Here is a 16,842-nt window from a genome sequence, read left to right as displayed (position 1 = left end):
GTCCCACCGGGAGGAGGCCCCGGGGAAGACCCAGGACACGCTGGAGGGACTATGTCTCTCGGCTGGCCTGGGAACGCCTCGGGATTCCCCCGGAGGAGCTAGAAGAAGTGGCTGGGGAGAGGGAAGTCTGGGCCTCCCTTCTGAAGCTGCTACCCCCGCGACCCGACCTCGGATAAGCGGAAGAAGATGGATGGATGGATGGATGGATGAAGGAAACTTACAAGCATCGTCTGGGGGAGCCTTCGTTTTTCTGCTGTGATTCATTTACAACTTTCAAAGGCAGCAAGTTGTGAATTAAGACACGTTTGTGTTTTAGCAGCAGTGTCTTTAGCAGATTTGTTTCTCTGCAAAGGACAGTGTAGAAAAGACAAACTCGCCCTGGTTGCCCTTTAGCCCCGGCGGGGGCCTCGGTCCGAGGAAGGGTCACGATGTCATTAGTGGTGTTTAATCAGCGGCCTGTGGGGCCGGCGGCACTGTTTACCTGATACCTCCGTGTTAATTAGAGCGGCTGAGCAGCTCAGAGGGAGGCCGTCCTTCAGCCCGACAGCGCAGCGCGGCTCCGGGCCAAACGCTCGCTGCTGGCACACTTTTACAAAAACACTGAAACTGATTTTACAAAGCTAAATAACATCAGAATATATTTGTGAAGGTAAGGATCTCTCTTTGGTTTCAGGTATTTCTAGTGCAAATATCTTAGTACAGTTGAAATAAAACAAAACTAACTTACAAGTACCTTTTCAGTAAAATATCGAGGCTTGTTTTAAGTAAAAGCCTGGTTTCATTGGCAGATTATTTAGCTATTTAGCTCTGCCAGTGGAACTAATACTTTTTCATCAGTATTAATGAATTATTGACTTAAAGAGCTCCTATTCTTGCTGGAAATAAGGTAGTATACTTGAAATAAGACAAAACTAAGGAATATTGCAGTATAAGCTATATGAAAATACTTGGTAATACTTTGTGTTTTTGCAGTGAGGTAACAGAAGCAGTCAGCTCTCTGACTGAACAGCAGCAGGTTCCAGAGCCGACCTCCGCTCATTTCCAGTTACCCTGCTGGTTCCAGTCTGACAGCAGTGGGAGGCTGTCGCAGCCAATGAGCAGCCGGCCTGCGTCCCAGACGCCGGTGATTACGGGGTATCGTCATGGGAACGGTTTGGGGGCAGCTTGTTTGGAAGCCGGCGGCTAAACGATGCTCAGCAAACATTTACACTGCAGGGTTCACCCCTACACACACGCACACACACCCCCACACACACAAACACACACACATTACATCTTTCTATCTTTACAAAGACTCTGCATTGTTTCAATTCATTCATTCATTTCAATAACCTTTACTATTCTCTGTACCTAACAATTAACATTAACATGCCTCACCATAAACCTAAACTCACTTTACGTCTTAGTCCCATACCTAACCAACGGCTCTCCAAAGTGAGGTGCAGGGGCCATTTGTGGTCCTTGAATTAATTTTGTTTGGCCCCAAACCACAGTTAGAATGGTACTAATTGGTACTAACATTTTCTGTAAATTTTTTAGGATGAGCTTTTATGTGGCAAGTTTACATCTTTTTAAATGGAAAATGTTAATAACACCAAGAATTTTTCTTTAGATAGCTTTCTCTGTTTTTGACTTTTACCTTGATTTCATAATTAATTGTGGCACAAACATGTTTTCACTCAAAAACAGACTTTCAAATATGCTAAGATATTTACATCTTAGTATACAAATACGGAGATAAAGTATTATCTTAGTAACACAGAAAACCGATTGATTATGTGAGGTTTTTGTCTTCAGGAGATTGTTGAACATACCAGAAAAGACTGTAAATAGATCATTTAAATGATTGCAAACACACACACAAACACACACTGTTTCTCTTAAACTCACCATGACAGACGAAGCAGTGACACTCCTCGTATCGTCCTCTTCACTCTGCAAAACATCAACCCCACCAAAACATTTAATCTGATTCATGGCTTTCTTTAAAAACACGGTGACATTTTACACATTGACAGTTTGTTTTTAAACCGGTTTTGAACTGGTTTTTGACATTTTACTGTCAATAAATACATTAAACCAGAGCCGAATCTACGTTACACGACCTATGATTGATCAACACAGCTCAGTTAATATCGGCTATTTCATCCATAAATGAAATAAATGTGCATTATACATCTGAGATTATTATAATAATTATAATTATTATTATGTGAAAGATTACAACATAATATAAAACAGATGGCTGTTGATGTACAACACTTGGAATAACAAACTCATGTAAAAATAAGTTTTTAAATGAGGATAAAAATGTCAAACAAGGTTCATTTTTCCTTCAAGTGATACTGACCTAATCGTACATCTATAAACCAAATTTTTGTGATTACTAGTGTGCTTGGGGGCCCCCTGCTGGTGCGGAGGCCTTTGAGCTGACAACAATGCAGAATACCAGGATGAAATTTAAATGTTCAAACTGTTTTTCAATGTTATGAATTTTTCTTAAAAATCTTTTCCTGATTTTCTCCAGAGCAGTAGCAAAACATTGATGACAAAATAAAACCAACAGAAATTGAATAAGTTCCTCTGCTTTTCAAATTTAGAAGTTTTTCCCTAAAATGCTCAAATTTCTCATCATTCAATAAAATATTTTGGTTCAAAAACAATAACAAATATAAGTATATATTCTTGTACAATGGTTTTGTTTCGGTTTATTTTAAATTATTTTAAAAAAATATCTTTTTAAAATTTTGACTGCTTTCATGAGTTCTTTAACTGATTTTGGGCTGTAATATGGTATTTGTTTTTATTTCACTGGTTTAAATTTTGGGACTTTTTTTGTGAGGTTTCAACTCGGATTGCTTTGGGGTGAAAGTTATTGATGTTTAGTACTGCTGTACATATTTGTACACATTCTGAACAAATCTTTCATTACATTCTTTTATTGTTTTTTGTACAGGTTTAAAAATTTGAGTGGGAACTGATTTTGGAGCAGCTTATGGTTTGGTTTGACATGGTTTGTTGTTGCGTTTGTTTTATGGAGTTTACTACCAATTTGTGATACTGGGAATAAACTTTTGGACATAACTCAAACTGTTTTGAACCCAAATTTGTCTTTCTACTGTTTTGGAAAATGTGGGTAATTTTGTTCAGATTTATATTCCTGTTTGAGGCAAATTCTAAAAGTCGGTGATGAAGTTTTATGGATGTTTGGTACTGGTTTGTAACATGGGTGTTGGTCTTCTTGGTTTTCATTTTGAACCAGGATTAGTTTTGGACGGGTTTTAATTTTTGGTTTGTCATTTTGAGTCCACCATGGCACAGTTTTTGTTAACATCTGGATTTAGACTAGTTTCCAGTCTAGATTAGAATTGGTTTCAGTTATAAATTTAGTTAAAACATTTAGGAAGTGTCTGTCTAGTTTTAGGTGATTTTGTTCAGTTTTATTGGTTTAATTGTTCTTTTGTTATTTTCAATTGTTGATTTGATCCAGAATAATGACTCGTACTCGCTGTTCTTCTCATTGCTTGGGTTGGTTTTAAGATATGAGCTGAAGCCTCTTATTTTTGGTGTTGATGATGATGATGTGAAACATGAATATCTGGAACAGAATCCCTAAGAGGATTGTTGGGGGAAACAATCGCCTCTTTCCTGCAGCGTCCCGGTGATATGATGGACGTTAACTGTGTTGGTGTGTTGCTGAGGAGGGAGTCCCAGGAGACGAAGAGGAGGAGGAGGAGGAAGCTGCTCTTCTTCTACCTCATTAGTAATTCAACACAGTCTCAGTGAGGTGTCTCACTAAATGATTGTGGCTCGTTTAAGAGGTGAACTAAAGGTAAGAAAACAAGAATTTGGACGTCCACAGTTGCTGAATTAATGCTTGCTGAGAAGATTTCAGTTTATAAGTTTTTATCTGAAGAAAGAGATGATTTATGTGGTTTTATTTGGGGAAAACATTCACAGAAGTAGGAATTAAATCTTCAAAAACTAATAATTCAATTAATAGAAAAGATCAATTTATCACCCAGCCCTAGTCTAAACTGACCTCCAGCTTGTTTGTTTAGAGAGTCCGGTTTGTCTGAGTAGGTGTGAATATGCAATTCAACTCTATTGCTGACCAAAAAAGTGAACTTTGGCCTGCAATACTCAGCCTTGGTTCGATTAAAGTGAACTGTAGATCAGTTTGAATGCATGTGAACGCCAAGTAGATCTGAGGTTGCTTCAAAAGCAGGAATCAAACTATAGCGCATGGCATTCTGGGTAAATACAACAACACAAATCTGCAAGTCTAGCGCTGGCAGGAGAAATGATTTGTGGTTTTCTACAACCGCTAAAATATGACATCGTTCCATTTTTGTTACATTTTGAGAAGAAGGAAGTTGCGCTCAGTGTCTTCTTCTGAAGTTTTTCTGTCGTTTCCTTCAGTGGTTCTTGGTGCAGTGCCCCCACAGGCGAGGAGGGGAACAGGTTTTTCAAAGGATTGGGATTGTTTGACACAGAGCAGTGTGAAAGTGAACTACAGCAGCTGAAAATGTAGCAAATGTTGCTAGGCTCGGTCCAATCGAACCGAGCCTTTAGGGGATTTTTTCACACCCGATAGTCAAGAGTTCACTTTTTTTGGTCCACATCAGAGTTTGATTGCGGATTCAGACCTTCCTGAACAAACCAGACGTTCTAGAAAAACCAAGTAGCGTTTGATTAAAGCGGACTAAACAGTGCTCGTGTGAACGCCCCCTAAATGTGCTTCTTCACACTCAGTAGAGTAAACCGTGTGCAGTCAGCTGCTGTGGTTGGTGAGAGTCCCCTCACGAGGCATGGTAGCTCCCGCAGATCTTACTCCATGTTAAATTCAGCTCCGTCAGTTCGGAGGAGACAGGAATCATCTCCAGTTTTTCCTCCGTTTTGCATAACAAAAGCTTTTCCCAGCCACTTCCACTCCTCCGTCTATTCATCCTGTCAAAACACAGCCGGCTGGTTTCTCCTCCCCCCTCCTCAGATCTTCTGTCAGACCCCCCTGCTGCCTCCTCTTCATCACCATCCAGGAGTTGCTCTCTTGTATGCCAATAGCCTGTCCTAATTGTTGGCGTTTACAAGGTGCTGCCGGGCGCTGAAGCCCTGCAGAGCAGGAAAAGGAGGCAAAGAGCAAAGGGAGGTAAAACCTGAGGGGTCGAGGTGCAAAACGATGGAGGATGAGACGCAACATTTAGAAGGGAGAGTTTTATCTGACGATGTTTCCATTTTAGGCTGACATGACCTTTAAAGTTTTGTTTTTACTTGTTTTCTCTGAATAAAGACACATGACTACACTGCAAAAACAAAAAAATTTCCCAAGTATTTTGGTCTAGTTTCTAGTGCAAATATCTCAGACTAGAAATGAGACAAATTTAATTTACAATTTCAGGAAGAAGTAGTAACTTGTTTTGAGTCAATAATTCTTAAATATTGGTAGAAAGTACTATTTTCACCTGCAGACATTTTCACTTACAGCAAGACATTTTTCCCATTGAACTTGAACCTTTTAATGCTATAAACACTATATTGACTTAAAACAATTGACTGTATCTTGCTGGAAAGTTAGATGTAAGTTAGATTTGTCTTATTTCAAGTATAGTAAAATATTTTTACTAAAAACTAGACAAAAAATACTGTTTTTGCAGTATATGGTTTAAAAATACAATTTCAGATTTCCATTTTCAATCTTTTTTGTTTCTCGCTTTCTTTCCTAAAACAGAAATTACAAATGTCGGGAAATATGTTCAAAAAAAGGTTTTTATTTCTATCACTTCTTCTGAGTTGTGTGTTTGGAGTATTACGACCAGGGTCCAATTTTTTTTAATTGTTGAATTACTATAATATATATAATATATATGTCTTTTTTCAGGTGTACTAAAACTGTTTTAAGGCGGGTCTTATGAAACAAAAACATTTTAGCAAATATGTTTCACCTTCTTAGATGTTTATTTTAACCTCTTATTTTCTATCAAATGTAATTGCTTGTGTTATTTTTAGCCCTTTAAGATCTCAAGATTAAAAGGACATTACAAATAAAATATGTTATTATTAAATATTTTAGATTTATATTTAATAAACCTTTAATTTGTGTTAAATATTTGAGCTTGTTTGCTGTAGTTGGTTTGTTTTGATGCTTTCTATGAAAACTTCCACAGATCTAAATGTAAACACTCATAATTACCCTAAATAGATAATAATTAGCGCTGAACTTGTTGATCCTTCCTGTTAGAAAGGCTTAAAATCATCCTGCAACAACCTGAGTCCGCTCATCAAATCCCCAGATGACGTTCAATCCTGCACCACCACCAGAGGCAGACTCATCTCATCTTGATGATGAGGAGAAGCTCGTTGCCGGACATTCGTCATTAATTCACGTTTTTTCACAACTCAGCGGGTCTGGAACTGAGACGTTCCTCCACAGTCCAGAGAGCCGGATCAAAACATATTAAAGCCTCCGATGAAGTTCGCTCCACTGACACAGGACTAAGCTTTATGACTTGAAGAAACTCCATAATCCCACATCCCTGAAGGTCATTAGGAGCGGGGAAGGTGGAGTTTCACCCATCGTTTAGTGAAAGTGAAGTTTGAGGAGGTTAAATCAAACTTCTTAAACATAGAGATGTTGGCGCAGACATCTGAAGGTATATTAGTCGTGACTGTATCATCTGAGGATCTCCAGACTCTTCTTATGATGCACAGAAAAATGAGGTGCAGATTTCAGGTCTCTGATTATTGTAAAGATTGAATAAAGAATGGAAAACTGATTTTAAAAAATTATACGAGTGGGGAAACTACGGTATGTAGGAAATTCTGATTTTTAAAGGGGATCTATTATGCAAAATTCACTTTTTGAATAATATATATAATATATATATATAATATATATTTCTGTATAGGTTTCTACTGCTTCTAAAAACAACCGTAGCACTTAAAAACAAAACACCTGCTTTTTGAGCTGCTTTTGACAAAATGTTTATGTTTTTTGGTGTATGGAAAAGAGCCGTTACAAAAACCTCCCAATTGTTAAGTCACACAGCGCCGTTACCTAGCAACCCCAGTCAAGTCCAGCCCATTTGGTCAGCTGATTTTACTGCTCTACGCGCTGTACAATGGCTACTAGAAAAGACAAGTGTTTTGTTGTTGATTTACCATCCAGAAATCACTTGTTGCATTTTTGTTGATTGTGCAGGAGGCTCTGCTTCAGCTTTTCAAAGATATTTGATTGTATAATTGCACCTCCGTTTGCAGCCATTTTCACATAGTAGAGTAAACATTGAGGTGAGGGGGTTTGGCCAGCAGCAGTTTATTTGGATTTAAAGTGATCAGATGCCCTAAAACAGCTCATTCTGAATTGATCTCAAAATATGTAGAACTGACTAGATTAAAATCTCATTATCTAAGAATTACTTTGTGCAAAAATAATATGTAAAGAACATGTTTTGTGTATTCCACAGACATATTCTAACCTGTTCAAGGAAGTATCACAGGTCACCTTTGACCCTCAGTTAATACAGCAAACATTTTTCACAAGAGAGTGACCCACATCATATCTATATTGCTGGGAGTAAGCTGCATTTTTCCTTTATTTTGCAATCTGGATGTCTGTCTTTTAATGACGTGGAACTCCTTTTAAGTTTTGGATCTACAATGATTTCCCTTTCATAACAAAAAAACAGACTTCTGTAAGTCCGTTTCCTCTTGTTCAATTAGAATTGTCTGCTTATGCTTGTCTAAAATATTTCTTTTGACTTGATCATTTTGACCCATGTGACAAAAAGTTTGGACACTGCTGCTTTATGGTGTTAAGACATCATTTCATGTCTGTCAAACTGTTTCATTTGGAGTATAAAGAAATGAGAAGTGACTCATTTTCAAGGTTTGTGCCTTTACTTCTCTTGAAGGCTTGTCTTCCTCTGTCTCTGCCTCTCTTTCATTGCAGCTGAGTCCCTGCTGACAGTTTGAGCTGCTGATCTCCTCCATGACCTCTGCAGGATCTTTAACTCTGCTTCTTTACTTCATAGAGTGCAGCAGGAACGCAGCTGTCTCCGTTCACGTCTGTTTCCTCAGTGATCAGAGAAGACAACTCCTCCCATGTCAGCGTCTTCGAGCGAGGGAAAAAACAGCAGCATGTGTGGAGTTTTAACCTGAGACTGAGGCATGCTGGGAAGTGAAGGCGCCAAAAGTGGTGGAGGCCACAGAGCATGATCAAGCTGTTAGCGCAGCAAAGAAATGCTCATGTGCTTTAAACTTTGAGAAATCATATCCACAGGATTCAGCTGTCAGCTTTAAAAGAAGTAACTCACCTGACAGCCACATCTAAATGAACAATCTGCAGAATGTAGCAGTTATTTTATACGATTTTATATGATTAATTGATTAATCAATAGCTAAAATAATCATTAGTCGCAGCCCTAGACCGAAGCACACATGAAAATGAATTCAAGGATATCCAGACCTGGAAGCAATAAAGCTTAGAGGAGGGAGCTGAAGAGTGAAGCTGCAGAAACAGAATTTTTTTTTTATTTGATTAATCAATTAATTGTCAGAATAATTCATATAATAAATCAATTACTAAAATAACTGTTAGTTGCAGAACTGTTCTAAGCTTTCTACTTTACCTTTATGTATTAAAGCTGCAGTATGCAACTTTTAAATAAAATATTTTTTTTATTTTTATATATTTGTTAAAACTGTCACCATGTCATGACAGTATGAGACAAATAATCTGTGAAAAGATCAATCTCCTCTACCTTCCACCTGAGCTGCAGAGGAGTTAGATTTTTTTTCCAGATTATCTGTCTCATACCAAAGTATCATGACATGGTGACAGCGTCAAGAAATATGTAAAAAAAAAAAAAAAGTTTTATAAAATTTACATCCTGCAGCTTTAATGCCACTTATTATTCTGAATAAGAACATTTATGAACACAACTACATATTGTAAATAACAACTATTGCTTCCCAGAATAATCCCTGTCCACGTGGAGCTATAAACTCTTGAAGATCTTGAGCTGGAAAAGCTCAAACTTCGGTCCTTACAGCAGGACTCTGAGCATCACACGAAACTGGAACCAGTAAAACCAGCAGCTCCCTTCCAGTGATGAAATCTCTCCCCTCATTATCATATTAATTGAGATTTCCCAACAATCGTGTTTTGCTAATGGACGGATTGAGAGGCGGCGAGTGTGAGTGAGGCAGTTTTAATGAGACTGATACCCACAGCGCTGCAGCGTCTTATCTGTCGATGGGGAGCCCGGCCTTATGTAATCTGCTCTCTCATTCTCCGCCGCCGCCGCTTGATTGTTTCTGATGAAAAAGCCATTTTGGAGCCACCGCCGCCTTCTGTTCTGCAGCGTGGCCCTCGTTGTCAGAGACTTCGGGGGGTGGAGGGGGTCAAAGGAATTATGATTACGGTACAGCGTCATTCGGCGGGCTCGTCGTTGCCCCGGTGACCCCTCCGCGGAGACGGTGATAAAAGTGGAACATGAGCGTTTTGTTGAGAGGGACGGCAGCCGTTGTTCAGTTCAGAGGTTCGTCTCGACACGGCGGGGCCCGTTTAGGTCTCTGATACCCGGCAGGATGAGATTCACATGTAAATCAGCTGGAGATTCAAACTCAGCCTGAACTCAACACGTGTTTGCTGACACCAACAGAGAGGGTCGTTCACAAACCAATAAATGAAACTGAGGGGAAAATTACAGGACTATAATGGAGATGATTCAGCTTCTTTTTTTTATTTGTCCTCGATCCATAAGTTTGACCCGTTAACATCTGAGGCGTCTGTTCAGACATGAATAAGGTCGCATCTCCCTGGAGATTCTGATGCAGAATAAACCTAATGGATAGGTCTATGGAAAGCTGTTTTGTACATTAATGGCATATTTTCCAGCATCACATATCGTCTAAAAACTAATGGTGTGACTTTGCTTCCTTCTCATTGGTTCAGAAGGTGGAGTTAGGAATTGTAAATGGTGGTGTGATATTTGATTCAATGTTGATTTAAATACTTCCATACTGATTTAGTAATAAGTAGTAGGTACATAATTAATTGGGAAACCTATTAATAAATTTATGTATAACTATATATATTTTTTTTCTACCAATATGAAAAGTCATGGTGCTATGCGTTCATATTTTGAGCAGCAAAATATCTGAAAATAAAAGCACGATAACACTAATAGAGTACAAATTTAAAACATGATAGTGTTGTATTAAAACTGATGCAAAGTGTAGTATGTCAATAATTCTATTTTTCTTGTGAAAAAAAGACAACATGCATCATTTTCGCATAATTTTTAAGCATATTTACACAATATTGCTGTTCTGACCTACATTTCTCACCAGTAGGTCAGATAATGTTCATGAAATAGTTGTTTGCCAATCGCCAATAAACTCAAGAAGAAGAAAGCAACTTCAAATCTGAGTCCAAGCAGAATCAACTGTGCCATAAATCACCATTTTTACCATGGATTTAGATAAAACGTCACACAAAAAACGCTGGTTTATGGCTTAGGACTCCACAAAATATGGTGAAAATTCTGTCAAAATGGCGCTTTTTATGCCTTTATAAGAATACATTCTCAACACTGAGAATCATGCCGTTTATCTGAGTCATCGAATGCTGCATTGAACGCCATTGCACGTAAAAAGCTGCATTCAATGACCTGGATAAACACCATAATTTTCAGCTCTCTTGAAAATGTTGTTCACCATGGTGCGAACCCACTGGCCAGGGGATCTAATCGATTTACAGGGTTTTCCAACTCGATTTAGAAGTTACAGCTGGACATATCGGGGCAATGATAGACACGCACTCTCATATGAACATGTGATTGATGCCGTTTTACTCCACTCACCCTCCTGGAGATGTTCAGCTCGCTGGTCACAGAGCAAGAATCGCTCCTTGGAGACGGGAGGTCAGAGAAGTTTGCGTCTCCTCCATCGCTGCCAGAGATCAGATTGCTCACACTAATGGCTGCAGGGATCACCAGGTCCGGAGGCCTTGCTGCTCTCTGAGGAACTGCTGCTGATCGACGAGCCTGGAGAAATGAGACAGATTCATGTCAGAGCTACACTGTAAAATGATTAACTAGTTCTGATTAACATCAATGTGTAAAATGAGGGTTTGTTTCCACTAAAGGCGTCTTTTCAAGGAACCAGTGGAATTTTCTGCTGCATTCTGAAGGTTTAGACCCAAAGCTGGAGGTTTTTCTGGCGTGTGTAAGGTGAACCGACCTAACCCAACCTCAGACTCAGTCAGACAAACATGTTAACAATCAGAGATGGGTAGAGTACCCAAAAAATTTACTCAAGTAAGAGTAGCAATATGTCAACATTTATCTCCTCAGGTACAAGTAAAGAGTAGCCATCCACTCTTTAATTTATTGAGGAATTACTCAATAAAGAGTGAAGAAAAGTATTCGGTAAAAAGGGGACTCAAGTACTGAGTAACAGATCAAAACATCAATCATTTAATATTTAAAAATTATGTCAAATGGACCAAAATATAAAATTATGAGGGAATATAAATATAAATAATATAATTGCCAAAAAAATCCAAATCTATTTATTTTTATATAAAACTTAAGAAACTGACAAAAACTGCAGGTCTGGTGAATTTTTGGTTAAATCAAGTTCAGTAACTCAGTGGGAAAAGTATCCGGAAATTTTACTCAAGAGTAACGATACTTCGTAATAATATTACTCAAGTAAACGTAAAAAATACGGCGCAGTAGAAATACTACTAAAAGTAAATGTAACTAGTTACTATCCAACTCCGCAAAAATATTGTGCAGCTTTGGCATTGCTAGCTTCATAATAATCAGTTTCAAACGGTCCTTTATTTTCCTTTAACTTTAACTATAACAGATTTTAAATCACTAAAATCTGAATACAGTCATCTGGAGGAATGACAGAGTGCATTATTTACAAAAAGTAATATTTTACGTGTTGAACGTCGGTGACACAGAACCTTCATAGTCCGTCTCTCAAGTAGCTTTAAGATTAGCATATTAGCATATTAGCGTGTCTGGTGCTCCACAAAATGTCCGCGTGCCTGTGACAGAACGCGGCGCTCACCATCACAGGAGGCCGAGGCCTGTTCGGTCCAATTAGGCCTCAGTCGGCAGCAAACGCCAGCAGCTGCAGTTTAACATCTCACAAAGCTGTGATTGTCCTTTAACTGTTGAGGACGGCAGTCCCAGGGGGGCTAATTATCACACAAACTCCCACTCAGGTCCACAGAGCCTCACCGGGAAGGCCCGAGAAAAGAAACATCGCACCTATCATTCTGATTCCAGCTAATTACTTCCAGGTTTACATGGCGGTTACTGTAAACAGTAATGACACTACTTTGCATTTCAAATAAGATTTTTAATCCGGACTCGGTGCAGCTTCAGCCGCTTCCTAAACAACGTTCTGGTATGTGAGGAAACTCTACTTAGCGGCATAAATAGTGGGGCTACTAGCAATGTCAGACATCCATGAGAAAAACAAGTTTATCTCTGTGTGCTTCATAAACTGAACCTTAACTTGATTTGATTTGAACCAGAAATGAGGAGAAATCAATGCGCCATACAGTGTCTTCAACTAACAATTATTTTAGTTATCGATTTTGATTTAAAAAATGGTACGTAATGCAGATTTGTCATGTTACCCTTTCTTATGCAATATTATTTACAGCATGTCAGGGTCATTGTAGATAGACAAAAAAGGAGGAGTAAATTTCCCCAATAAAACCTTTTAAATTAATCTCAGAAATAAACAAATAAAAAGGAAATCTCTGGGTTTGAGAAGTCAAAAACTGGTTGGAAACAATCTCAGAAATTTTCAAATGAATTTAAGAAAATCTATATTAAAGACAAGGAAATTTCTGAATTTTCAAAAGTCAAAAATTTGCTTAAAAAACACATTTGTGGTTAATCTCGTGGCTAGAAACGTGGAAATTTCTGAGTTTCAAAGTAAAAGATTTTCGGACTTTGGAAACTCAGAAAATGTCAAGTCTTTTTTCTAAAAAATTTCTGAGATTAATCTCATAACTCGTGAGTATTTTTTGACGGAAATTTACTGCCCTTTCCTATCTACAAACTGATGGATTATTTCCCATATAGCTAGTACTTTTCATCAACATTGTGGAATTATTCACTTACAGCAAGATCCTGTATCTTGCAGACATGTTACTTCTAAGTTAGTTTTCTAAGTTAGTTTCTAGATATTTGCACTAGAAACTAGACCAAAAATACTTTGTAAGATTTTGTTTTTGCAGTGATGGTTGAAATTTCCTGTTGATGCTTGACTGATCCTTTTGTTTGTCTTCATACATAAAACCTCAGAAATAGGAAGAAAGCATGGTGTGGCGCGACATATTGACTCTGCAGACAAACAGGAAGCAGAGGTGACGATAAAAAGGGGTTTAATACGACCACAGCCCCTTCAGTTTGTCTGCAGCTGGTGAGCCATCCTTGATGTCATTCTGTTCGCTTCCTGTCGCTGTTTGATCAGAAAGAGACCTGCTGCAGATTCACATGTTGTTCAAACCCTGCTTGCAGTCCTTTGTTATGACGTCTGTTTCCTCGCAGTGATGTTTTTATTTCATTTTTCAACTCGTCCTCTGTCAGCGTCCCCCCCCCCTTCAGGACAGATTAAAACTGATTTAAACGGGAAGAATCCAGCTTCATGCGGCCTGTGAAGACCTCTCCAATAATTGGCTGCATTTAGATTTGTCTTCATTATTTTCCTGCGCCTGCAGCTGCAGCAGCGGCAGCATGGTGAAGGCTAACAGCAGCAGATGATGGAGGGTTAACCCTGATAAGGTGATGAGGGCCCCTCCCTCCTTGCCTCTTTCCCCAAACAGCAGAGAAAGCGAACCCCCAGTGAACATTCAAGCCTGTAAATTGTTTATCAGACACTAATGCAGGAGCCTAATCCTATTTGCATTCATATTAGTTCCCATATCACCATCTCAGGGAGGACTTATTTGAATTCTACTGAGGGCGAAATAACTTTATGCATGATATCAGTATCTTCATAATTCACATCAGTAAAGTCAATTTGGTTGAAGTGCTCCTGCGCCGTGTGCCACCGAGCTGCAGAGGAAACTTATTTGGAGGTGCTTCACTTCAGCGAGGAAGCGTGGAAGTATATTAGAAACTCTCTCACACGTCTTCCTTCCCTCCTCCATCAGAGGCGGTGCCGACCACTTCCTTCCACTCAGCGCAGCGATTCAGCAGCGGAGGAAATGCTGCAGGTCTGTCCCTATCAGGTCCACAAAGGGATAAACCTGCTTCTGGGCCTGCGCCCAGTCACCAAAACAAACTTTTACTCCCTCTGCAGGAAACCATCCAGGACTCCAAACTGCAAATACCAAGTACTTAGGTCCAAATATCTTAGTTGACTTGAAATAAGGCCAGAGGTGTTTATAAACATTGAACTCAAGTCAGAGTGTCACTACTTCGTCTAAGAAATATTGAAGAGTAAAAGTATTTGGTAAGAAGTCTACTGAAAGTACTGAGTAACTGATGAAATGATCAATCATTGTTAGAATTAATAATTATTATATTTAGAAATTACATCATCAGATGGACCAAAATATAAAGTTACATGGAAATGTTGGTATTTTAAGGATGCAAATGGCAGTAATTCATATAATTAACTGGGGATGCACTGATATAAAACATATGGCAGATATCAATATTTATTACCAATATTATATATATTTCTCTACTGTTTCGATACATTCGGAAAGAAAATGAGACAAATGACAAGAAGATGAAAACAAATATTGATTGCCTGTTTTTTTTTTACCGGATTGATACCGACATGTTAAAAAATTACTAATATAAAATAACTAAACAAAAATACTTGGTAAGATTTTGTGTTTTTGATATGGAGAGATGAACGGATCCATTGGTTCAGTGCAGGGCTGGATTCACAAGGATGTGGGACCCTGGACTGGAGACAGTTTGGGTGTCCCAACTACTGAGGAAAAATTATTTTACTAATGCAAATTAGAGCACATTAATAGGTAATCATATACTTCAGCAGGTACAAACTGATAAATAAAGGTTTAATACGTCCTCAAGCCAATAACTCCACATTTGTTTCAAAGAAATCAACTACAACTACATAATTTCTCAAACACTTGAATATTATTTATATTCATAAAAATCCCAAAATACTAATGCAACTCACCTAGTCTGAGCCTATAAGTTTTACATAAAGTGCAATTTTTAAAAAACAACAACAACGCATTCATTAAAATTAACAATAAAAACCTTTGGGCCTCCCCAAAACATTGTAGCCCTGGGCTACTGCCCTATAATTTATATTTATAAAAATCCCAAAATATTAATACAACTCACCTAATTTGGGCCTATGAGTTTTACATAAAGTAAAAATTTTGCTAAACGCATATTAAGGCAGTGGTTTAAGATGGAACAGCACTGGTTTAATCAGGAGGGAATCTGGTTTAATCCAGAATATCACTGGTTTAATCTAGAACAGCACTGGGTTAAACTGGAAGACTAGTTTAAACAGAAATAGGAGTGACATAAATGTAAAAAAAAAAAAAAATCTGAAAACAGAAATTGCATCTGTCCTAAAACAACAACAAAAAAATCTGCTAATTTATATATTAAAACATAATTTTTAATCTCTGAAACCGGAATCATTAAACTGTTAAACATCTGGGTTAAAACCGTCCAATTTCAGAACCAACAAAGAACTGAGAATGTCTCAAACAGTGATATTTTTTATATTATTGTTGTTTTATGTCCCCATATGTTCAGGAGGAAGTGTGTCTCACTGAATGAAGTGCTGATCTGGATTTCATGGCTGCTGTCATCTACAATAAAGCTTTGAATGTGAGTGTTTGCAGATGATGAGCAGTTAACACAGACGATGATGAAAACAGGAATAAAAGTGTCAGGATGAACCGAGCTTCGGGTTGGTGATGAAAGGATGCGCGACTCAGAATGAAATAAAAAAATACGATAAAGAGTTCACAGGCAAAAAAAAAAGAGTTTTGAAAACATTCAACGTCTCTTATATCTACTGTGTGACAAGCACACAGGTATAATTACATCCTAAACCAACAGACTCTGAGAAGAGGTAATAAAAAGTGAGCAGAAAAGTGTTTTTGAAGAAGAAAGCGAAAGGCTGTCAGGAGGGCTGGGCTTTGATCAGAGACGCCGTTTAAAGGCAGGAGGAAAGCTCAACATGGAGCTGAGAACAAACAGAGGCCCTCAGCTCATGAATAAAGACCGTTTCTGTCTCTGGACTCACCTGATCCGCCTCAGTGACCACCAGCGCCGCCACGCCGCCACCTGACTCCCCAGCTTCATCCTGATTGGTCGGAGCAGCCGTCAGGTCCGGTCCTGATCGGTTCTGATACACACCAATGGCTGATTGGTGGGGGAAAAGACACTTTTAGAGAAATATTGTGTGATTTAGTTTTCATAAGCTCAAGCAAAGTGCAAAGAACCTCTAAGAGGCGCTGTTTTAAGCATAATAAAAAACAAACTGCAAGCTGTTTCACATTATAAAAAGAAATCTGAATCTAGAATAAAAATGAGAAGCAGTAATCTCTAATCAACTGGGCAGAATCAAAGTTTTAAGGTGGACCTTTTAGGCAGAATTCACATTTCACAATTTTTTTTTCCATTTGTGTTTTTACTGCTTACAAAAACAGTCCAACCATTTAAAAAAATTTTTAAAAATAACATTCAGGAGTTTTTTGGCAACAAGTCGATGTTATTTGGTGTCTGGAAAATGAGCCTTTTCACAAACCTTTGGAATGTTGAGCCACAATGGAAGGGAACTGTGTCGTTACTTAGC

General features: G+C 38.4%; 1 long non-coding RNA gene across 1 annotated transcript; it reads right to left on the bottom strand.

Moving 5' to 3' along the window:
• Positions 1 to 813: 813 nt before the first annotated feature.
• Positions 814 to 16,405, bottom strand: LOC116710951 (uncharacterized). The gene is made up of 4 exons (XR_004337144.1): positions 16,291 to 16,405; positions 10,866 to 11,048; positions 1,891 to 1,935; positions 814 to 1,224 (listed from the first exon to the last, which is right to left on the bottom strand). It is a non-coding gene; the product is annotated as an uncharacterized LOC116710951 (long non-coding RNA).
• Between the last annotated feature and the right edge of the window lie 437 nt (positions 16,406 to 16,842).

The sequence above is a fragment of the Xiphophorus hellerii genome, chromosome 2 (genome assembly GCF_003331165.1).
Source record: "Xiphophorus hellerii strain 12219 chromosome 2, Xiphophorus_hellerii-4.1, whole genome shotgun sequence".
NCBI lineage: Eukaryota > Metazoa > Chordata > Actinopteri > Cyprinodontiformes > Poeciliidae > Xiphophorus > Xiphophorus hellerii.
Note: the sequence above shows the minus strand (reverse complement) of the source record. Positions and strands in the feature narration are given on the sequence as shown.